Source organism: Brachycentrus maculatus, unplaced genomic scaffold (genome assembly GCF_059751285.1).
Source record: "Brachycentrus maculatus isolate JH-2025_06_01 unplaced genomic scaffold, ASM5975128v1 h1tg000015l, whole genome shotgun sequence".
In the NCBI taxonomy this organism is placed as follows: Eukaryota; Metazoa; Arthropoda; class Insecta; order Trichoptera; family Brachycentridae; genus Brachycentrus; species Brachycentrus maculatus.
Window position 1 is genome coordinate 1,793,284 of NW_028280769.1, and position 25,881 is coordinate 1,819,164.

A 25,881-nucleotide genomic window follows, 5' to 3' on the forward strand; every position below is an offset into this window, starting at 1 on the left:
CACCTTCTATTGAAAAAGTCCACCTTCTCCTGAGGAGTGCAACGTGGTTTCCTCCCAGCAATGAGCAAATGCTAAGAAGTTCCTGATTGGCCCATACTAGATTATCTCTCCTGTTCTCAACATAGAATAAATTTAAAAGCGTTTTTAGCTAGAAGAAACAAAAATCCACTGATTGATCTATAAGCCTTAATATAGTACATAATAAGGTAAATAATAAATGCAACCATCTAAAAAAAATCCTGCGCTTTTTATACCAGTCCATCATGAACCTGATGGTGCATAGGGCACTGCATCATATAAACAGAATATTATCTTGATCATTAAACACGAAGGAAAGGTGATCAGCCCTCCGCTTCAGGTACCAGCCAAGGGTGCTATTAAATGACTATGAGAATGATAATCACTTATATTTATTTTGACCCAACTGGGAATCGAACTGTGACCTCTTGCATAGAAGCCAATATGCTTACTACTATAGTCACGACCAAATCAATAAGAACATAAAATCTGGTCGTGTCAAAAGTCTATTTAACATAACCAACATTTCGCTATAACGTCAGATAACGTTGATGCTTTAAGTATTGAAAAATATTGATGATTTAAATATTTTACCGTTTTGTCGATTGATCTCGGACAGATGTAATCGGATTGATTGATAAGAAATAATCTACTTCGAAATCAAAGTCATTTCGATTCAATCAGTGGGTCACAGTAGGCATCGTCGAAACACTACATGAATGATTTGATTCCGGCACAGGATCGAATCAGAAAATATAAGATTTTTGTACACTTAATTTAATTTAATTTTTCAATATATCGCTCACTCCTTTCAACAACGTCATATATAAAAAAAACCGGATTTTTTAGGATATCGTTTTTAAAGTTTAAGAATATAATAAAATGTATTAAAAACAAATATCAAGCCACTCATTGAACTTTCTACTGTGCAACAGATCTTTTTAGGTAAAACCTGAAAGTTTTTTTTTTGCATTTAAAAAATATTTAGTACATTAAAAAAATAAATAAAGAATACCCTTTCTTCAAAACGCAAAAATAACACTTTCTGCCCTGTAGCGGGTAAATATTAAGTTAAAAATATGCCCCTTTGTGTTAACGATCAAGATAACGCTGAGTTTATATGATGCAGTGTCCTATGCACCACTGGGGTGCGGATAAGGGTTTGAAAGAAGAAAAGAAAGAATATAATATAATAACCCAAAATATAATACAATAACCCAGAACGCTATATCAATCCGTCTTTGCACATATTCTTTGCCTCTTCCACATTCATACATATAAGCCGATTACTCCTGCACTGACCACTTTAAAATATTTGAAATATTTATTTAAAGACTATAATATATTTCGAGAAATTTTTTTCCGTGTATAATTTATTAATTAATAAATCTGGTTGTTTTTTCATACTACTACTACTATTACTACCATTACGCCGTTTCCCCGCAGGGGTAGGCAGAAAGGGTAGAACGCCACACTCTTCTGTCCCGACGTACACTCCTCGCCTCCTTCACATCCATACATCTATTCATACATGCCCTCCGATTACGCAGACTTTTGACACCACCAGATTTTAGGTTCTGATGGATCTGATCGTGCCAAGTCTTTTTCGGCCGTCCTCGTTCTGTTTTCCCGCTCACATTACATTTATATTTTTTTCATTACATTTATAATTATTATTTATTGAGTATTTTTAAATAATTATTTCTAAATTACAGTGTTTTAAATAAAAACTAATAAGATTAGAGAAATTTCATTCCTAATTTGTCCCTGTAAAAATAATTTTTAATTGAATTGGCTAAGGCTGTGTTGCTTGTCTGAAAATGTTTTATTCATTATTTTCGGACGGATGGCGCTGACGTCACGCATATATTTCAACATACGTAGGTACCTACGTCAAATTTTGAAAAATAAATATTTTGTTTTGAATATTGAAAGCATTAACTTTGTGGATCATATTGATATATTATTTTGAGAAATAAAAAGATTTTGTTTTTTTTTTTATATATAACATGTGAGTGGATCAAAAAACAAAGTCTTTTTATTTCTCAAAATAATATATAAATATCATTATTATTTTTCTTCTAAAACCTATATGCATATAATGGTGCATAGGGCACTGCCTCGGATCGACACGGTGTTGACTTGATATTCAAGGTGATTAGGGATAGATATATACTAATTATTAGGAAGACAGGGTATATGTAGAAAAATATTCGGATAATAGTACAAAAAAGAAAAGCAAATCAAAGTATGAGTTATATTCATTTTATAAAATGTGCTACAAATTATCAGAGAAAAAAAACGTTTGAAAAAAATAGTTCAAATTTGGTTTGGACGTGTGAATCGAATAAGTGAATAAAAAAACAGGATAAATTTATGAGGCAAATGTGGTTAGTGAAGCAGACGAAGACCGATCAGGGGGGTCAAATAAATAAAAGTGATTTTTTCACTCAAATATTTATTCAATACTACCCTGGACTGGTACCTGAAGCGGAGGGCTGATCACCTTTCCTTCATGTGTTAACGATAAAAATAACACTGCGTTTATATGATGCAGTGCTCTATGCACCATTGGGTGCGGATAAGGGTTTGAAGAAGAAGAATATGTAGTTGTATAACTGTTGGATGTCGGTTTTGTTTGATGTGTTGGATTGAAAGCACGTTTTCCTGAAATCGAATTACTCGAAAGCTTATTTCCATTTATTTTATTAAAAATTAAACACTTGAATAATCCGCTTAATGGAGTTTCATTTTATTTACCACTCGTTTCGAAAACGACATTTGTTTTCATCTTCTGGTACAAATTAAAACAGTACAGTACAGTTTTAATTTGTACCAGAAGATAAAAACAATTGTCGTTTTCGAAACTAGTCGTAAATAAAATAAAACTCAATTAAGTGGATTATTCAAGTGTTTAATTTTTAATAAAATAATCATGTCATTCCACAAAGTTCCGAATCAATCAATAATATTATTTGTATGATAAATACCCTTTGAATTTGAGTTTTATTTCATTACACAAAAACAAAATTGGATGATTCATTTTGCGCCATCCTGTATAAGCAACAGGATCAATGAATAATTTTATCTGTAGCCAAAAACACCACAAAAAAAACATATTCAAGTGTAAAAGGATACATACGTGGGTTTAATTTATCGCCAATATATGCGTATTGGGACCTGATAATATCCAAATTAAGCCTAATTTGAACACGAATCACTGTCAATGTAAAATACACGTTGTTCTCGAAAGAGCTTTGACATTTATGGTTGACGCGACAGTTGGAGACGATAGCGCCAATCTTCGAAGCTTAAAGCACCAATTTGACAGACCGCCAAACCAAAAAAAAAAGCTACATTTTTTGTCCAGTGTTATTGAATGGATGAATTCAGCACTTGTACCTACACATGTTCTAGTCGTGGCGATCTGACAACTAAATTATCATGTCAATGTCTTCAACCGATAATATGTGTGCAGTGGTGTCCAGTGTTTTTATAAGGGTAATCACTATGAAAAACAAATTGTCTTAGCACTATTCCGTGTCTGCTGTGCTGGTCGGGGTTATGGGCGTCTGTGTACCGGCCAACGTGGGGTCGAAATCGGATCTAGCTGACTAATTGAACTAAATACTAATCCCTTTATCTTTATAAAATTGATTAACTTTGTTTTCACCACTTTTTTTTATAAGTGATCACTTTACACACGTGTAACATTCACCAATTCTACCCATTATTGACAACGCCACTACTAAAATTATTGGAAATACATCTCACCAATAGATGTCTCTAGTGATTCAAGAACAAGGTTTCTAAATTGGTTCATATATACAGAACTTCCAAGAATTTGAGTAGTGTGATTGTCAATAATGACTTTTTTTATAAATACAATTTAACCTACCGGTTTCGACAATACCTTGTCATCATCAGGGTTTATTTTAAATCACGCACGCCACTGTATGTAAGCAGCAACGGCTTATTTGGAAGGTACTCTGGCATTCTTTGTTACATCATTGGACAACATTTCTTGGATATCTGGCAATGATTGAACAACTGCTCTATTCAACGTTTTGTTGGAGGAAATTGTAGATATCTCATGGAGGAAACATCCATGTCTGAGCATTTACACTGGCTGATTTAAGTGATCATAATATATCCTGTGTAACATTCACCATTCTGCTCACGATTGACAAAACATAATATTTATTGAATTCGACATCCATATATTTCATATTATTTTTATTATTGACTAGCTGTATACGGCTTTACTGTGACTCATTCTGGTCAAATTAAAAAGAAAAAAAATTAAAATCACACATTTCTAACGTATTTAATTTCACGATGGTTGTGAAGCAATGAAAATATAAAAAATCTACAAAACAACGATTCCATAGAAAACTTTGAAAATGCTTAGCGACAGCTGCCGTCAATAAGCACGTCGTCAGCCGTGAGCAGTGTTTAATAATACTAATATTTCTGATACTTTCAACAGATGGCGCTGCCATAACGCCAAAAGAAACTGTTTCGAAAATGCATATTTCACCTGTCACAAGTTAAAACTTCTATTACAGATATCGTCGTCATACCAAGTGACCAAGTGCATTTTTTACAAAAACGTGATCATTGACTATTTGATGTCTTACTAGCTTAATATTGCCCTGCAAAAATCCCAAAGGATTTTAAACTTGGAAGTATAATATTTTGAGTAGTCAAAAATGACTAACTGGATAGATGTTTATTTTCTTGCCAAGCAAAAGTGACTGAAAATGGCCCTCCTGAACATTTTACGTTTTGTTGGTTGATCACGTTCCCCTGTACGACTACGATATGTATAATGTGTATAAAAATACAAGCGTTTTTAATGCAATGTCGCGTAAAAATTTCAAAACATTCGGTGAACAATTTCAATAGATTAAAGACTTAAAGACATTCTTGATTAGAGAAATAACTTTGATGTTTCTCACGAAAACGGGGAACATACAACTTTTTATTTTATTTTATTTTTTATATTGGTTATAAGTTGTCACTCTATTTCCTGAGGGGCGTGGTCGGGTGTAATTAATTATGGTACATCTGGGAATTGGATCGAGTGGAGCAATCAGCGATGCAAATTTTTAATGGATATCAGAATATGACTGGTTTTGTAGGATATGTCGCTAAGCTGAGCAGTTCCCACGTTTACGATTATTATTGACGTCAGTTTACGTACTTTCCTCTGCGTTTCTAAAGCTTCTTAAGAGGGGAGTATTTAAACATGCGAGAGTATTGTAAAAAAAAAACAGGAAATTCTGAGTTTCAATTTATGACTACAGTACCCATTGACGTAGTACATTTATACAAATGTATTTGTCAGACTAAATGATTAAAAAAATGTCAAAAAAAAAAGTTCAATAAAACTAGTTCATATACCGCTCACTCCTTTCAAGAACGTCATAAATCAAAAATCGTCAATTTTCAGTTGCGCATGTTTTCGGAATGCCCAGAAAATGTACTATATCCCAGCAAAAGCTGCACATCTTTAACTTAATATTTACCCGCTCCAGGGCTGTATTGTTTTTGCATTTTGAAGAAAAGGTATTGTTTAATTATTTTTTGAAATATACTAAATATTTTTCAAATAGAGAAAAAACCTTCAGGTTTTACCTTAAAAGATCTGTTGCACAGTAAAAAGTTCAATAAGTGGCTTGATATTTATTTTTAGTACATTGTGTTATATTTTTAAACATTAAAAAGGTTCTCCTGAAAAATCAAGTTTTTTAATTTATAAAGTTCTTGAAAGGAGTGAGCGATATCGCTCACTCCTTTTAACGACGTCATCTTTTCTTCAAAATGCAAAAATAACACTTTTTGCCCTGTAGCGGGTAAATATTGAGTTTAAAATATGCCGCTTTTGCTGGGATATAGTACATTTTATGGGCATTCCGAAAACATGCATAACTGAAAATTGACGATTTCAAATAAATAAAGCAAAGAATCGAAAACTTAACGCAGAAAAAATATTTAAAAAAAATTGATAACTATATGATAACATTTTTTTTATTTGCCAACGTGATGATTCATATATATAAAGAAATACGGAGATAAAATATGTTTCTAGCCCTACAGATATTTCTAGACCTCATCAACAGGTAAAAACACATACTGTAAAAATAATTTATATGAGTATTTTTACATATTGATGAGAACGTCTGTAGTTCCCGAAACTAGTCGGGTTTACATTAAAAAACTCAAAAGTAGTTTTTTACTAGCGTTTAATTTTTATAATGTATTTAAATATTTGGTCCGCCTCCGTAGTGTAATGGTCAGCACGCTCAGCTACTGGAGGTCCCGGGTTCGATTTCCAGGGGGGTTAAATAAATATAAGTTATTTTTTCACCCTTATATTTATTGAATATTACCCTGGACTGGTACCTGAAGCGGAGGGCTGATCACCTTTCCTTCATGTGTTAACGATCAAGATAACATTGCGTTTATATGATGCAGTGCCCTATGCACCATCGGATGCGGATAAGGGTTTTATATTATATTTTTGTATTGAAATATTTATATGATGCTTCAGTTCAAATCACGACCATAGCTGGATATAAACTGATAATAGGTAGCAAATATCTTATACTTTACATATTTCTATATCACGTATTTAAGTAAACGTATATTTGTGCAAGTTTGTATCACATATGAGTCATCTTCTTAAGTACAGTGCAAACGTGAATAAAATTGTGCATATGATATCCTGCCGTCCGCAACTTCAGCGCAACCTGCCCGGAGGCTTTTACAATTACCTTTAACGTTTATTGCTCCTAATAATTGTATAATTATTATGCAATCGTAATATGATCATATCGAATAACACGATTAATAAAAAATAAAAAACTACATATTCAAATTGCAAATGTCTTATCCATTTTGAAACATTAACAGTAAAATGAGAATCTTGAGACGTTTGGATGAGTGTTAAAGTATTGTATTATTAAATTTAAGTTTTGTACTGACATTTCTTGGTGGAACTGTATTTCATAAATTTGTTATGTTTTAGAGAATACAGGACTTCACCATACTAATGAACAGTAGAAGAGGTCTTTAACCAACGTTTCCAGATTCAAATATATGTTATATGTATAAATTTACATTCAATTTATTTTTTTATAACATAAATTGTATACGTTTATTTAAATAATAATATTAAACATATTTAAAAAAAAATGCAGAGACCCACCAAGCCAAATTGTGTCTTGTCGGTTGAGTTCTTTTTTAATACATTTTTTATTGTTTTTAACCATTTTAACCTAATACATACACAAAAAGAGAGAAAAATTAAGAATATAAATATTTTACAATTTTCATACAATTAACTTTAAATCATTTACCCATTCCTTTATTTTGCCTTTGTTCCATATTTTATTTTGACCTTTAACATCCGTCGGCAACAAATTAAACATGTTCGGAACGATATATTGCAGTGTTCGACTCCCATATTTATTGTTTATTCTTGGGACTATCAAACCTTCATTGTTTTATATGATGGTCCATCTATTTGGCTCGCTGTTGTGTTACTTTATTTAGTAAGCATCTAGACTCCCCAGCCCTGCTTAATACCTCGATGTTCCCTACTTGTTTCTTCCAATGAATCTCCAGTATTTGGTCATTGCTGGGAGGAAACCAAGTAAAACTCCTCAGGAGAAGCCGGACTGTTGACTTTCGTCAACATGCCTTCCGCAGTCGTTAGAATCAGGTCTGGGTGTCTTAAATTATCCCTATCCAGTCCTACAAAATTAAAAAATAAATCTAGGTAGACAGTTACATTCCAATTGGAAAAATCTTTTGTCCTCTACTCCACATACTGTTGTAATTGATACGAGTGACAAAATTGTAAGCTTGAAATTTAAATAAATAATACTAATGATGAAAAAAATGTCGAATTACATCCGACATGGGACCTACGAGCAAAAAATCGATGTCAATCAATGAGATTCGACATTGGACCTGTAAGAGTTATGGCGAATGCGTTTGGCTCACTGTTGTGCTGCTTTATTTATTTACTTTTATTTTTAACTATAATTTTTTATTTCAAAACATATTACATACATAAATCATATATATATATATACATATAATATTCCCGATGAGTACATAATACATATAATATTTAGAAAGCCTAGTCTTGCTTGATACCTCGTTGCTCCCTTAAGGTTCCAAACGACGAATCCCAAACATCCGCCTGTAGTACCACATCTAAAACGGCTCCAGCCACCTTCAATCTGCCTCCTCGATAGTCCACGTTGAACATCGATATGTCAGATAATAGTTCATTCACCCCACAATTTCTCCAATAAACACGACGCCTTACAACTTGGGGATAATGCATCATAAAACTATGTCTTATAAAATGTATGTACCGATAAAAACGCTGATAACAGATCAGTTTTCTCTTTAGCAGACTAGTAACTCGGCATTAATAAATCTGCGATAGATAATTTATAAGTTATTGGCTATAAATTATTATTAATTGTAACTTAAAGAAAGTCATTGAAAATTGTAACCACATACGTATACATTTTTAAACCCATTGCGCAAATGATGTGATTTATTACTTTATTATCACTAACGTAAAAATAAGCAATAGTATTGGATATTATTTTTTGACATCTCATCAAAGATGAAGAAGAATATGGAAGCCTGGGCATTTACGGGGCTTACGACCGTCATAGGCTGGTTTAAGTGATCACTTTACACACGTGTAACATTCACCAATTCTACCCATTATTGACAACCACACTACTCAAATTCATGGAAGTTCTATATATATGAACCAATTTAGAAACCTTGTTCATGAATCACTAGAACTTCACTAGAGACATCTATTGGTGAGATGTAAAGAAGCTTTTTATTAGTATGTATTATATAAGAGTTTCTGCTTAATAAAAAGCTTCTTTACATCTCACCAATAGATGTCTCTAGTGAAGTTCTAGTGATTCATGAACAAGGTTTCTAAATTGGTTCATATATATAGAACTTCCAAGAATTTGAGTAGTGTGGTTGTCAATAATGGGTAGAATTGGTGAATGTTACACGTGTGTAAAGTGATCACTTAAACCAGCCTATGACGGTCGTAAGCCCCGTAAATGCCCAGACTTCCATATTCTTCTTCATCTTTGATGAGATGTCAAAAAATAATATGAAAATAACTCCTGTAATTGGAGATAATCCAGATTTTGTGAACAAGTATTTGGACACACTCAAAATGTTGTAAATAGTATTGGATAGTATATGGAACGCGAGTAATCCAGGGTAAGCACTGCTTTCCTGCCTTTATAGGAGCTGTTGCTTATTTTTATTTATTTAATATTTTTTTATCATTGGGAACATAGAAAATAGGGGGGAGGCTTTAATCATTGTCATATTGTTAATTATGCAACACGTGTCAGGATAAATTTTAAGAAATAATGGCATTTACAAAGCCGAATTTCTTCACAACATTTTGAGTGCGTCCAAATACTTGTTCACAAAGCTTTCCTCATCCAACCACAAATGTCTCTGGTGAACTCGCGTATACTGTGTTACGGTTTTGATCAATATTAAATTGTATTTTATTTTTTAAATAAATTGTATTTTATTTTTTATTTTTGGAAACATTGTTATTTATCTTTTTTTTGTTGTTGTTTTCTTATTGTTTTATTTTATTAAAAGTAAAAGAGGTAATGAGGATATCCCGAGGGGTGGGGACGAAGTGTCAGCCTCTGTCCGTACATCCTCATCCCCCCTCATTAATTGAATAGAGCATTATTTATTTCTTCAGAAATATTTTGAAGATTTTTCTCTATGTGCAGCTGACAGAGAGTCCCTCGGGACTCTATAACTGCTGCGGGTGGATGGCGGGCTCAGATTATATATAAATATAAAAATATACATATCTAGAAGTTTCAATAATTTGAGCAGTGTGGTTGTGATCACTTTACACGTGTGTAAAGTGATCATTTAAAACATCCTACGACGGTCGTTAGCGCTGTAAATGCCCAGAATTACATATTCTTCTTCATCTATGTTGTGACGTCTTAAATGAAATTTTAATTCAAAATGAGATAACGCCGTCTAAACGCAGTGCCCAGTGCACCACGAGTAGTGCAGAAGAATAAGAAAACATAATTGAGACAGATGATGACAGTGTTATTAACTGTTCGGCTGCCAGGATATCATCTAAACCTAATGTATAAGCATTTACATGCATGCAATACCTGCTAACTGGTTTAAGAGGCGAGTTTAAGCTTTCTTCGGCCTAGATTAGTAACTAATGCAGTGTATCTATCATCTATCTCGCTCCTTCAATCTTTCTTTTCGTTTAGTTCATAAATTATATTTCTACTGCTACAATTACCATCACGCCATTTCTCTGCAGGGGTATGCAGAGATTGAACGCCACTCTCTTCTGTCCTGACATAAGTACACTCCCAGCTTCCTTAATATTTATACATCTAGTCAAACATGCCCTCCTCCACTAGACTTCTAGATATATTGATCAAACTCGAAACACAGTGTGCGAGACTTCAGTATAGACATATATGGGCAGATACGGGAAGCTTTTATTAAGCTGAAACTCTTTCATTCGTATGTGAGGCCCGAATCCAGGATTATATTCACATACTTGAGAAACGCTAGTAATTTGACCATTTAATTTATTTGCAACATTTTGAGTGTGTCCAAATAATTGTTCACAAATCTGGATTATCTCCAATTAATTGTAGATAATTTGTGAACAAGTATCTGGATACACTCAAAATATTGTCAATATTAATATTATTATATCGGACACTGGATTATTCACCCTACGGATGAGATGGTGGGTATACTGGCAAAAAACGTTAACTTAAAAATCCCTGTTTGCTTTTAGCCTGAATAAAATAATTTCTTTTAAACTTAAAGTTGAATTAACTTTTAAAAACACACACATATATATATATATATATATATATATATATATATATATATATATATATATATATATATATATATATATATATATATATATATATATATATATATATATATATATATATATATATATATATATATATATATATATATATATATATATATATATATATTTATATAAATATATATATATATATATATATATATATATATATATATATATATATATATATATATATATATATATATATATATATATATATATATATATATATATATATATATATATATATATAAAAGGGAAGAACGGTACATGTTTCATATCAAGTTGATACACCTGAAAGAATATAAAACTAATCAAATGTGATATTTGGCAAGTCTTGCAAAGTCTTTCAGCTGTGCAAACCATGAGTAGAATGTTAAAAAGCAATCAAAATGTTGTAGAACTTTATATACGTTGAAAAACGGAACGTGATAGAAGTTTTTTCTAATGACTAAATTTGCGCTATCTACAGAATGTCTTCGGCTTATCAATAAGCAATCATTCAGCCTGTTTTTACTTTGTACTTGTACACCAATGTTGATAATCTAGTTTAGTATTTTAAATTTTTATCTTTGCGAATTAATTATTGGCAAGTCGCGTGCCTAATACAATGATAAATTTACTTATATTAAGTAAAAGGCATAGTTGAAGATGGCTTCTGACGTTACAAGGTAGAAGTATTCGGATTTATACTATTTCATATTAAAAAGTGAAATCATTTACATATTTAAAAAAAAAATCAAATGATTTGAACTTTCAATGTTACAGGTAATACAAAAGTACTTTGTATTAGGTATATTAAAAAACAAACATCGGAACGTAATTAATACTCATTTAATATAAAAAACATGTTTCATTTTTCTCGAAATCTATTAGATAATTAAGTACCCCGTATGAGAGCATTCAGTATTGATGATACTCGTATAATTTTATACATCAACATATATATTTTACATAAATAATGTATACTTTAATCGCCTTAATGTATTCGAGAAGCGATATTATATCCGAATGCTTCAAATTACATTTCGACCAGAATAAAAATGGCGGGCTAGTAATTCTATGGCTGATTGATGTATTCATGTCCAAATAACAGTACCGAAGCTTACTAGGCACCGGCCATGTTCGTAAGTCTAGGATAATATCCAGTCTTTAGCCATTGTACACTGTAGATTATTCATCAATTACGAACAACACGCGGTCTTGTAACGTATTCGTGCCGTAATAGCGTCATTAGCGGACGCCATGGGTCAGAATCGCTCAAACTGACAGCCCAAAGCGCGGGAAAGCGAAGGAAAGTGTTGCCGGTGGAGAAAATTTGCGGAAATTATAGGTGAATAAAATACCTACTCAAGAAGTGCTAGGTACCTATTTTTTTCGTATGGTTACAGGTAAATGTAATATTTGTTTGAAAAATAATAAACGCGATACAACGCATTTAAAACTAAAAGTAAAATCAGGGAAATAAATTATAAATGATCAAATAATAAGAAAAATATACAATATACATATTTGACTGATCATTTTCTTGAAATACAAAGAAATTCTAGTGAAAATCGAATAACAGTGTAATATATGGATACATGTTTCGATTACCATTATGTGCATATAAATATTGATGTTTTATAATATTTATGTACCTAATCTATATGTACCTTATGATTATCTCAAATTGACGGAATGGAGTGAAAAATAGCTTATTCTTTATATTTGTTAGGAAATTTAACACTTCTTCCCTGCTTTCTTTAAGGAGTTAGCAATTACATACTAAGATGTAACTGAGGAAAACTCAAATTTACAAGTCTTAAAGAAATAAAAAAAAGACATGAGTCAACGAAAGATCGTAACATAAATTTTTAAAATATCCAGAAAAAAAAAGTTAAATTTAATGTCAAAATTAATTTATATCGAAAATGCAGCAATTTTTTTTAAATACATACCCCAAGAGGCTCAACAATAATTTTTGTATTATGTAAATAAAGCAATTTATTTTACAACCTAACCAACGCGCATGATTATCTGGTTTCTCAGAAAACAATATTGCATAATCGCACTATGTTAGTTCGTCAGCCATTAAAACCCAGTAACGTATGAATATCGGGCATATCCAATTTATTGATAGCATAGGTACCTGTCCGGATGCATAAATGTGAACATGTATGGATTTACGCAACAGCCATAAACGATGTTTACGAATAAAAATATTCTACCGACTGTGGCAACATCGTGGGCGGGGCCAGAGGTACCAACGTAATGATGTTATTCTGTTATATGAGAGACATAACGCTAATTTTTAAAAATAGAATATCGAAATCACAGACCGGGGCAAAAAGGTCTAAACAAGTCATAGAGAAGCATCAAAACAACATATATAATCAAAAATATTTTGTCACAAAAGCCTTTTTCAGGCCATTTTTTTTATCCGGCATCACACGACCGTGAGAAATGTGTCATTAATTTATTATTCAATATTTTCCTCTCGGATTTATTTTAATTTTGGATTAGTTTCCTATGAATTATTGCCTTCTTAAATATGGTGGTAAAATATTTTATTACACATAAAACATTCTAGACAGTTATAAAGTGAGAAATATTTCCAGTAATTTGATATTAACAGTATTTATTTTTTTGCGAACAAATACAATTATAGCTTTATAAGGAAATGAGATAGGTAGTTTAATTTATTTGGTCACTAACAAAAAAACAGTTAAATTTATATTTTTTTTCCTAATATTTATTTATTAAAAAAAGGCATCATATTTCGTTTATATATAACTTTGGGATAGTCAAAGAGATATAAAATATGTAGCTAGATGAATTATAACAATGTCTTAAAAAAAAACAACTTCAAATGATGTTATTGTAAATTTTATAACGGTATCTATCATTTTAATATGTAGCTTTTAATGATCTTGCTCATAATACAAGAAGCCAATAGCTTTATAAATACATTTTTTGATTGGCCATTCAATTTTAAATGCATTATTAATAACATGTTGCAAGATTGCAAGGTTTAAATAACCCGCAGATTGTAATTCCGAATAAGAATGCGAGCGGTTGGCATTATTGACACCGGCCGCCATTTTATTTATTGATAATAATTTTAATTTCATGGCAACACTGTCTAAGGGCAATCTTAATTGTTTGACTTTATCCTTATAGTGTTTAATTAATTGAGATTAGCGGAAAAGTTTTGTAAAATTCTCTTCCATTTTGGTTTCAATCCGATTAATGAAATATTTTGATGAATGAAAACATACTTTATATATTAAATGTTAAAAAGACACTGATTTTTTTAAATCTACTAAAATATATTTTATTGTTAAAAACACATTTGTGACACACATTGGTGGACTAAAAAAATATTTTTACCATCAACTTCTTCAAACCCTTATCCGGACCCCAATGGTGCATAGGGCACTGCATCATACAAACGCAGTGTTATCTCGATCGTTAACACATGAAGGAAAGGTGGTCAGCCCTCCGCTTCGGGTACCAGTCCAGGGTAGTATTGATTAAATATTAGAGTGAAAAAATTACTTTTATTTATTTGACCCCCCCTGGGGATCAAACCCGGGATCTCTAGAACGGTAGCCGAGCATGCTGACAGAGCATGCTGAGCATGCTGAGCACTACGGAGGCGGACAAAACATTTATAAATTAAAATGAGTTCTATAAACTAAACTTCAAATGAAGAAAATTTATTTCTTAAATGTTTTTCGCAGATACTTTGGTAAGGGAACGTAATTAATTATCAGTATTTTAATTTAAAAAAAGTGGTTAAAACAAAGTTGTTTAATTATAAGAAGAAAATTTACTTTGATGCAGATTATAATTACAAATTACAATGTAATATATATATATATATATATATATATATATATATATATATATATATATATATATATATATATATATATATAACTAACTAAAACTAACTAACCATCACGCCGCTTCCCCGCAGGGGTAGGCAGAGAGAATAAAGCGCCACACCACTCTGTCCTTGCAAACATTCTTCGCTTCTTCCACGTTCATGCATCTCCTCATACATACCCGCCGATTGTTACGACTCCTAACCTGACCACTTTCAAGTATTTGGCATACCTGATCGTGCCATGTTTTTCTCGGTCTTCCTCTGCTTCTTTTCCCGCTAACATTCGCCTCATAAATTTGTTTTACCGTTCTTTCCTCACTCATTCGTTCTACATGTCCAAACCATCTCAACACACCTTTCTTAATTTTATCGATAATGCTTATCTCAGCTTTGCATTCCTTCCTTATTTCACTATTCGCACATCTATCATACATCGTTTTGTTACACATTCTTCTGAGAGATCGCATTTCGACTGCATTCAGTATTTCTAATTAATATATTTCTAATTAATCATAAAACATAGTACAAACACCCAAAAAGTAAAAAAAATGGGCATGAATACAAACAATTGAATACGTTTCGCTTAGGATGTTTGTCAAATTGTAAACTAGTTGAATGAACGACATATTTATAATTCTAAGCCGTGTAAGTGAGCTAAATATTATACAAATATATTCGAGATATAATATTAACAACAGGATATTATTATACGGCAATCTCGTATGTGAATATATTAATAAATCTTGATTCGATTCACAGACTTCGACTGCGTAATTATGTATAGTTTAAGAAACTAATGACAAAAATAAGTATTTTAAGGACAGAGTCATCTTTTCATTTTTATTTTTAAAGAGAAATATTTGTGTTTTTATTTTATTATTTACACAAATATTTCAATTTCATACTGTTTCTGTGAGCCTAATCGGCTCATTATTAGAAATAGGTATCAAATTGTGGTAGGTTGAGTGGGTTCGAAACGAGAAACTCTGACTTGAGAGACCGCGGCACTAACCACGGGCTCACAACCCGACACCTATCTCAAGTTATTTTTTCTATAAAAACTTGAAAATTTTATATATTTTTTAGGAGTAATAGTGATTTTAACCATAGTTAAACCTAAATATAAGAGAGGTAAGGGGGCTTAGATTTTTTTCTTATAAAAAAGGTCTCTCTTTTTTTAATAATTGAATATGGTTCCAAAAGTTTATTTCTACTTTTACAAAATTTAATAACGCAGTTCCCTCCAATAAAGAGACTAAGCTCTTGTGCTTGGAGAGGGTCTTACACTTTTTATTTATTGTTTATGTTTGTTTAGGTAATATAATTTATTTTGAACAATCTCCTTATCATTCATTAAGTCGAGCAAAAATATGTAATTTATTATTAGATTAAATAAATTAAAAATGCAATTCCATCACGCAGTGTCAGTGGATAATGTAAATCTATCAAAAATATGTAATTTTGTTTATTTTTTTTGTATTTTTTGTGTTTTTCTTAGATTATCGTGTATATTTGATTTTATTTATTTTTTAGCATTCAAATGTATGAATTTTTTCTTTATATCTGTAGGAAGGTTATTGAAGTACTTGATTCTTAAAAAATTAAAGTTCTGTTGGAATCGTTTGGTATTGCATTGCATAAAACAGTTATTTTTTACACAATTCTTCCGAATGTGCGTTAAAAATAAATATTAAAAATATAAAAAATATATAAAAGAAGCCATCCAACCAGCGAGGCGCATGAGTTATATTTCCTATTGTCAAATTGATTCAGAAACATATTCCCATCTCGTTCGAATGCACAACGTGACATCGAAAGAAAACGGGATGACACGATTAAAAAATATTGGTGGCAGTGTACCGGAGGTACCAACCCAGAGATTAATAACTGTAATATCGTTATCGCATTTTTTTAATGGCAACACATCGTAACAAAGCGGCCCATACACACACGGTCTTTTCAATCTCGCTCATTGTTCCTTTACAATTAAACTGGTACCTACCTATGGATACATATAAATACGTACACCAAGAAAATAATACAGTAACATCGTTGCACATACGCAACCTCGTATGTTCATTTTGAAGACTGTTCAAAATAATATATTTTTTTTTCAGGAACCTTTTTTTTATGGGTGCAAGGTAAACAAATCGTATTTCCAAAATGAAAAATTTTCAGGAGAAACAAAAAGTGAGAAATAGACAAAAAGTAATATTATTTTTTCTTTCTTCCGAAAGTGTGCTGTTTTAGACATTATTATATTGTGGTGTTTTTCGAAAAACAAAACATTTTTATAAATTAGCTAAAATGCTGTCGTAGACATTATCGTATTGTGGTATTTTTCGATAAACTGCTGTTTTCAATATTATTATAATTAATTTATTGATTTGGCGTTTAATTTGTGGACTCCATTTTAATTTATGCATTAATTTTAAATCAAACACAGCTTTTTCATTTGTTTGAAAATGCCATAACCAGGCGGAACAATTGTCACAATATAATTTTTTATGTGTTTTTGTTAATAAAATAAAACTTAGTAGACTCAGAAAATCTGTGTTTGATTTAAAATTAATATACTTGATCTAAAACGCTGTTTTAGACATCATAACATTGTACTATTTTTCGATAAAATACGCTTCTAGAAATAATTATAATTTAGCGAACATGATGTTTTAAACAGTATTTTAATTTGGATGTTTTAGACATCATTATAATTAAGCTAAAATGCTATTTTAGACATGATTATTTAAAATATTTGTATACAACTGTATACAAATATTTAAAAATAATCGATAGATATACCGCTCACTCTTTTCAACAACGTCATATATAAAAAATCGTCGATTTTCAGTTGTGCATGTTTTCGGAATGCCCAGTTTCCCAGCAAAAGCGGCATATTTTTAACTTAATATTTACCCGCTACAGGGCAGAAAGTGTTGTTTTTGCATTTTGAAGAAAATGTATTGTTTAATTATTTTTTTAAATATACTAAATATTTTTCAAATGGAGAAAATACATTCAGGTTTTACGTAAAAAGATCTGTTGCACAGTAAAAAGTTCAATAAGTAAGTGGCTTGATATTTATTTTTAATACATTTCATTTTATGTTTAAACTTTAAAAACGATGTCCTAAATTTTTATTTTTTATATATTTTTTATATATATGACGTTGTTGAAAGGAGTGAGCGATACGAGGCTGCATGTACCCATGCCGACAGTACGCCAAACGGCCCCTACCGCCGAAACACGTTTTTTTTCTAAACCGCAATTTCTTCTGTGGGCAAAAAACCTTATTACACCGGTGTTTTTTCCTGCGTCGTGATTTAAAGAACACATTTTCAGATAGTTTTAATGGCTCTGTCGTTTGCGTTGTAGTGTGATGATTTTTTCGTCGCATCTCGGGTCGGTCATTGCGAACAGTCGCTGATTTGAACGCATTAGTTTGGAGCCATACCGTAGTTCTCCAGAAACGATTTGCTAAATGATATCTCAACATAGATGAAGAAGAATACGGAAGTCTGGGTATTTGGCTGGTTTATGACCTGTCATAGGGTGGTAAAGTGATTAAAGCGCTTTACACACGTGCAGCATTCACCATTCTACGCATGATTGACAACAACACTACCCAAATGTTTGGTACGGAAAAACGCAGTGAATCACATTATTTTACTTATATTCGAAGCATTAACTTTGTGATATTCCATTTTACAATTAAAATGTAACTTTGTTTTAAAAATATTTAAAAAAGTTGCATTTTAATTGAACACATTATTTTAATTTGTAATTATGTGTATGAGGAAATAAATTAAAATAATAAGAACAATCATGATGTTCGCTTCCGTATTCTAATGGTCAACACACTCGGCTTCCGTTATAGAGAACCCGAGTTCGATTCCCAGGGGTGTCAAATAGATGATCTACATTTCTTGAATGTTTTCCGCAGATACTTTGTGGCACATTTTATAAACATTATAAAATTAAATAACCTAAATTTAACCACTTTTTTATTCATACAATTTAACCTACCGGTTTCGACAAGAGCCTTGTCATCATCAGGGTTTATTTTAATTCAAAAACATTAAAAAGGTAAGGTTAATTTTAACCTTTTAATGTTTTTAATATTTAATTAAAAAGGTAAGGTTAATTTAACCTTACCTATTTATTTAAACGACAAGGTTCTTGTTATTTAATTTTATAATGTTTATAAAATGATCTTTTTTTAAATTACCTAACGTCCAAGTGACTCTGAAATCTAGCTAAGGCTTATGCAACACCGTTTATCATGTCCCTACTCAGGCTTCAACTTTATAAATTTCATAGCCTATGCCTACTTGTGAGTGGATTTACTCTTTATGCTTAAAATGATCAACAGCCTATGACGGTTATAAGCGCTGTAATTACCCAGACTTCCATATTCTTCTTCGTCTATGTTGAGATATCAAAACATATATAAATATAACATTGGTTCAGCAATATAGCGGAACAAGAAAGTGGTCTTATTCGATGTAGGTACAAAGAAGAGCGAGATAAGCAAAAATGTCAGTTGATAACGATCGAGCCAGATGATCTCGAAGATGGAGAAGCTGTTTAAACGAGTACCGTGCATAATATGTTATCAAGATACCAGATAAGTGGATCAATATACTAGATCAGTGGTCGCCAAACTTATTGGCCGAAGAGTCAAATTTGCACATTGCAACAATTTAAATTTTCTTGAGAGCCAATTCTGTGTGCAATTCCAGTAAAGCTTAGTTATAATTTAAGGCGGGATGATCGATGGCCTGCAGCTAAATTTTCTTTAAACCCAGGTAACATTTTTATTATTATTATTATAACGTTTTATTATAATTTTTATTATTTGTATACATTTATTTAAATCACAATTTTTACATGTTAAGAACACTTTTTTGCAGAGACCCAAGCCACCTTGTGTGTCTTGTCGGTGGAGTCCTTTTTCAATAAATTTTTTATTGTTTTTAACGATTTTACCCTAATATACACACAAAATAGAGAGAAACTTGATTGAATTTCTTGCGTAAAACGCCGTTTTTGTATTGACAAAAAAGGTTTATCTTCGAAATAAATATATGGTTTTGACAAGAAAAGAGTTATTGAAAGGTACGGAGTTTGAAAAATGGTTAAAAAAACCTTTTCCCAATATCTATTCTAAAAAAATTTAAGTCATATATATTCTAAAAAAATGTACGCATATAACAACTGGACCTTTATTAAATTACTGATACGTTCGATAAAACTTGATTTTACTCTGAATAAGGATTTTATTCATTGATAAAATATATTTTGAAAGTAAGGTATCCATGAGGAAACTACTTATTGCAAACAATATCGTTGCATCTCCTTTGAAAGTTTGATCAAGTCAGGTTTGTATGTCGTAATTTTTTGCACGTTTCCAGGTTCTCACCAATGAGACGATTTTTCAGCTTGCTTTTAATAATGTTAATGCTTTAAAAATATTTTTCGCATGAATACGTAGAGTCGAAGAGCCTTCCCGCGGATATTTGTGCCGAAGTCGCACTTGAAAGGTCAAAGCATGCGACTCCCGAGCCATACTTTACCGACCTATGTTCTATGTATGTATATTAAAGAGAAACATATCAGATCAATCTATTTACTTTGTAATGAAACGTGTACGATGTTGCGTTATTGACTACCCCTAGGAAAAATGATGTATCTTACATCAAGCTGTGGAATATGTAAGTTTCAAAATATATGTATAGTATATGACTAAATATTGATGAAACCAAGTGTTGGCAAATTATACGAGAGTAAACTATACGAGTACACTCGCTGTGCAAAATTTTGCAGCGTATTTTCACACATTATCGTATTTTTATTTAGACGAAATATATTAAATGCTATTTCACACATTTATTAATAAATAATATGATTTAAGTAAAGTTAACTTTACGATCATATTTCAGTAAAAAAATAAAACATTTATAAAGACCGTTTTTTGAGCTTATTTATGTAAACACGACTTTTCGAGAAACACAAATGTTCTCATCCACATGTGAAAATACAAACTGTTATTTGGCATTTTCGCAACACAACAGTATACAATTGTCAACATCCTAGGTTCTCAAAACTAGTCGTGTTTACATTAAGGGTGAACTCTCGAATATACAATTATGTACGCGACCGGCCATGCCAGAAGTCACACGTGTATTTCTCGGAGATTAAAAAAAAAAATTATATTGAATTTTTTTGTTAACTCCTTAACCTTCGATAATTCTTTTCTTTTCGAATTCAAAAACCAAATTTATTTCGAAGAAAAGCTTATATTTTCCATACAAAAATGGTGATTTAAACAAAGAAAATAATAATTATGTTAAATGTTACCCGAGTTTAAAGAAAATTAAGTTGAGGGCTATCAATTATCACGTCTTAATAAACGCAAAAAATGGTCATATACAAGAGAAAAAATGTCACAAGTCAGAAATATGCTGTTATTTTACAGCAACTTTAAAAGTGTTTTAAAATGCATATGGCGATTGTGATTTGAAAAGATTATATCTTGTACATAAAATAAATTGTGGTATGTAGGGTACACTAGGCTGCAGTATATTTATTTATAAATGGTGGGTTCTAATCGATACATTTTACCATCTCTAACAAAACTAGCTTCCGGACTTGGCTAAAAAAAACTGGTTTCATGAACTAGTTTAGTGATGAACTGCTCGGAACATATTGAAATAAATATAAGCTTAGCGCTTATACAATACTAGGCTAAATAGATATTTATTTATACAGGTTTATCAACTCAAATTGGACGTTTTACAAACGAAATTGGACGTTTGACAATACATTTTGGACGTCTTACAAATTACATTGTACATAATAAGACGTCATGTTGTATTTTATAAAAAAGACAGAATTTATAAAAATATATTCAAAGTACTCGTGATTACGTCAAGATTTTTCTCTGTCTTCCTCTGCTTCTATTACCAACCACATTAACCTCATAAATTTATTTAGTTATCCTTTCTTCACTCATTCGATTCACATGTCCAAACCATCTCAACAAACCTTTCTTAATTTTATCGATAATGCTTATCTCAGCCTTGCATTCTTTGTTTATATCACCAGTGGTAGGTACATCTATTACACAAGGTTTTGCCGCACTGAGAAATCGCATTTCGACTGCATTCAGTCTACATTCATCCGTTTTTAGCCAACTCCGTGCTTCACTTCCATACGTTATATTTTATTAAAAAAAGTACTTGAGTATATATTCACCTGAACTTCAATCACACTGGAAAGATCCACGTAAGCCAGCGCCACGTTTGAACTTTCCCGCTCTTTGTGTTCTGTGACGTAATAATCACAAAATGGCGTCGAATTTCCCGTTGTCACACGCACAGAACTGTCACACGGGCCGCCGGCAGCAGCGAAAGTGACACAACACGTCCCGGATTATATATTTAATACTTTACTTTAATATTTACTATCTAGATGTTATCACGGGTGTTTCGATGGTATCTGGCGTGATTTATGGTTTTTGCAGATGTAGATTTCATAGATTTCTGGATGGTTTGCGTTACACTGTCACTTGATTTATGTTTATTCGAATCTGTTGTCTGAATATCGAAAATGGCAGCATTTGAGATTGAATATTGATAGTTCTAAAATATTTCACCACACTGTTAAAACACGATAGCATTTAAGATAATTTATATTACCAATATCTAAGGATACTGGTACCTTGAAGAAAATTAATAAAATTTACAATATGTGTCATATCGCTCACTCCTCCCAAGAACGTCATTTATCAAAAATTTTCAGTTATGCATGTTTTCGGAATGCCTAGAAAATATACTATATGTCAGCAAAAGCGGCATATTTTTAACATAATATTTACCCGCTTCACGGCAGAAAGTGTTGTTTTTGCATTTTTAAGAAAAGGTATTGTTTAATTATTTTTTTAAATATACTAATTATTTTTCAAACTGAGAAAAGACATTCAGGTTTTACCTAAAAAGATCTGTTGCATAGTAAAAAGTTCAATAAGTGGCATGATAGTTATTTCTAATAATTTTATTATATTTTTAAACTTTAGAAAAGGTCTCCTAAAAATCAAGTTTTTTTTAAATATGTGACGTTGTTGAAGGGAGTGAGCGATATTTACTTATTGATGTGAATATTTGATTGTTTGAAAATAAATATACATCACTCGTATATGACCAGTTTTGAGATTATTAATGTAAACAGCTAGCTTCGAGAACTACAGACGTTCTCAACAGCGGATGAAAATACAAACGACAAACTTTGGTTGTATTTTCACATTGGTTAATTAGAACATCTGCAGTTCTCCAAACTAGCCGTGTTCACATTCATAAACTCAAAAATGATCTGATAAAAGTGTTTTATTTTTGTTGACACACCGAAAAATGTCGTGAAGAGGTCGTTTGTTTACATTTTAACGAATGATTTCAAGCTATATTAATGAAAGTACATAAAATTCAATTTATAAACAGACACACTCATTCTAATTACAGTTAATTTTCGAAATTTAGTAATTTTTCGATACTTGATTGCAATAGTTATGTGATTACTTTTTTTCAAAAGCGCAATTCGATCTCGGGTTCAATGCTTGACAATAATTTATCGTGATAATAACTTCAAAGATAATAAAAGTAACTTATAAAACTCAATTTCGTAAATTACTATCTGTGCTGTGATATTCAATGATAAATTGTTTATTATTGGAAAATATAACAATATAAGTTAAGTCGAAAGTTGACATTCATTTGCACAGAGCGTCAGATTGCCTGATCAAATTTAGCGCATCTGGCACTTATATTGTACAAGTAGCTTAGGTCCGTTAGGGCTGTATAGCCATAGAACGCACTATTAACGCATTACAAAAATAGTGACATGAATTCTTATGTTTTAAGTAATTATTTTGAAACATTGGATTTTACTAGCAAAAATTAAAGTTTTTTAAAAAAAACTTAAACTGTGGATATATTATTTAGAAAAATATTTATACGTCTGGTATATTTTTTTTCTAAGTAGCAGGTAAATTAACCTGCGGCTAGAATTGCCCCAGTCCATAACTAGAAGGTTTGGTCATGTCATCCAATTTTAGAGTAGTTTGAGATAAGGATAACACTTCAAAGAAGCTTTGCCGTATGTACCATTTGTCACATATAAGTAAGTTATGTGTTTTACTTTGTTTTTTAATTTGAGAATCTCACATTTTAAAACACAGGAAACGGCGAATTCCAGCTGTATTAAGATGTTTTAACCCGTTCACTTCCCGGATAATAAGAAGTCTAAACATTGATGGTGTCGAAGAACTACAATGCAAAAGGTGCAACATTTTGAGTGTGTCCAAATTTGGGTTTTCTCCGGAAAATGTGAATGAATACTTGGACGCACTCAAAATAGAATATAATATATTCATTACGGTGTCAGTACAATGTACCATGCTTAAAAAATAATATTATATCTTCATTTCCGTATCAGTTCAACATACCACGCTTAAAATAGGGTAGAATTATTCATTACGGTATCAGTTCAACATACCACGCTCAAAATAGGGTAGAATTCTTCATTACGGTATCAGTTCAACATACCACGCTCAAAATAGAGTAGAATATAATATAATAATAAAAAACCCTTATCCGCACCCCAATGATGCATAGGGCACTGCGTCATATAAACACAGTGTTATCTTGATCGTTTACACATGAAGGAAAGGTGATCAGCCCTCCGCTTCAGGTACCAGTCCAGGGTAATAATATTGAATAAATATTACAGTGAAAAAAACACTTATATTTATTTTTACCCCCCTTGGGAATCGAACCCGGGACCTCCAGAACGGTAGCCGAGCGTGCTGACCATTACACTACGGAGGCAGACAAAAATCTAGAATCTAGAAAAAAAAGTAGAATATCTTTTCATAAATCAATTCGGCAGTCACTTTGTGGTAAAATCTAACCATTTTTATTTAAGTTTAACTTAAATGAAATACTAACTAACTAATGAATACAAAAAGCCATAAACTGCAACATTTTGAAACAAGGGAAATTATATCATAAAAATATAAATAATAATAAACCTATACTTAACAATAAGACAATGACTAAAGCCTCCCCCCTTTTGTCTACGTTCCCACTGATAAGAAATAAAAATAAAAATCAATTGAAGAAATAAAAATAAGAAACAGCACCTACCACCTCTCCAACCTTCAACGTCCCAAGGACACAACTCTAAAATTCGGAATTAGCTTCACATACGGTGTTTGAAAACGATGCGGAATGCATCAAAACATGTGTCACAGTAGATTTTAAGAAATAGTGGTATTTACTAGGTAAAACTCAAATGAAAAATAGAATATCTTCATTTCCGTGTCAATTCAACATACCACACCCACGCATTTTTGGTAATATTATACCACTTTTTAAGCTCAATGATATTTTATATTTTTAGCTGAAGATTCATTAAAAATTATCGGCATCTAACGGGTCCTCTTCGGCTGACAGTTATTATCAATTTACATATAATTTGCGGCCAATAAAACGACTTTTATGTGCACTTTACGAGAATTTGTTTGCGTTTCCTCGAATAATTTAAGCACGGGTTAATTTTTTTAATGTTCACGCTAATTAATGTGAGAGAGTGGTGCATTTAATTTAAATATAAATTTATAAGAGGAAGCTAAAGGAATTTCATAATAAATTAATTTTTAACCGAACGAGTGAGGAAAGAACAGTTAAACAAATTTATAAGGCGAATGCGGTTGGAAGTGGAGGCAGAGCAACGCCGAGGGAAACTTGGCATGATCAAGTATTTCAAATACGTGCTCAGGTCAAAAGTCGGAATAATCGGTGGGTATGTATAAAATGTATGAATTTGGACGAGGCGTAGATTGTTTGATCATTGATCATTTGACATAAGTCAGATTGGTGTGGCGTTATTTTTTCTCTGCCTGCCTTTGCGGATAAGTAGCGTGATGGTAAGATAGTTTAAAAAAATTACAACTGGAATCTGAAATAAT

General features: G+C 31.5%; 1 protein-coding gene across 1 annotated transcript in view; it reads right to left on the reverse strand.

Annotated features, from left to right (window-relative positions):
* The window catches only part of LOC148313367 (transcription factor AP-2-epsilon-like), a 105,345-nt gene that overhangs the window by 38,222 nt on the left and 41,242 nt on the right, over positions 1 to 25,881 (reverse strand). The window lies entirely within an intron of this gene.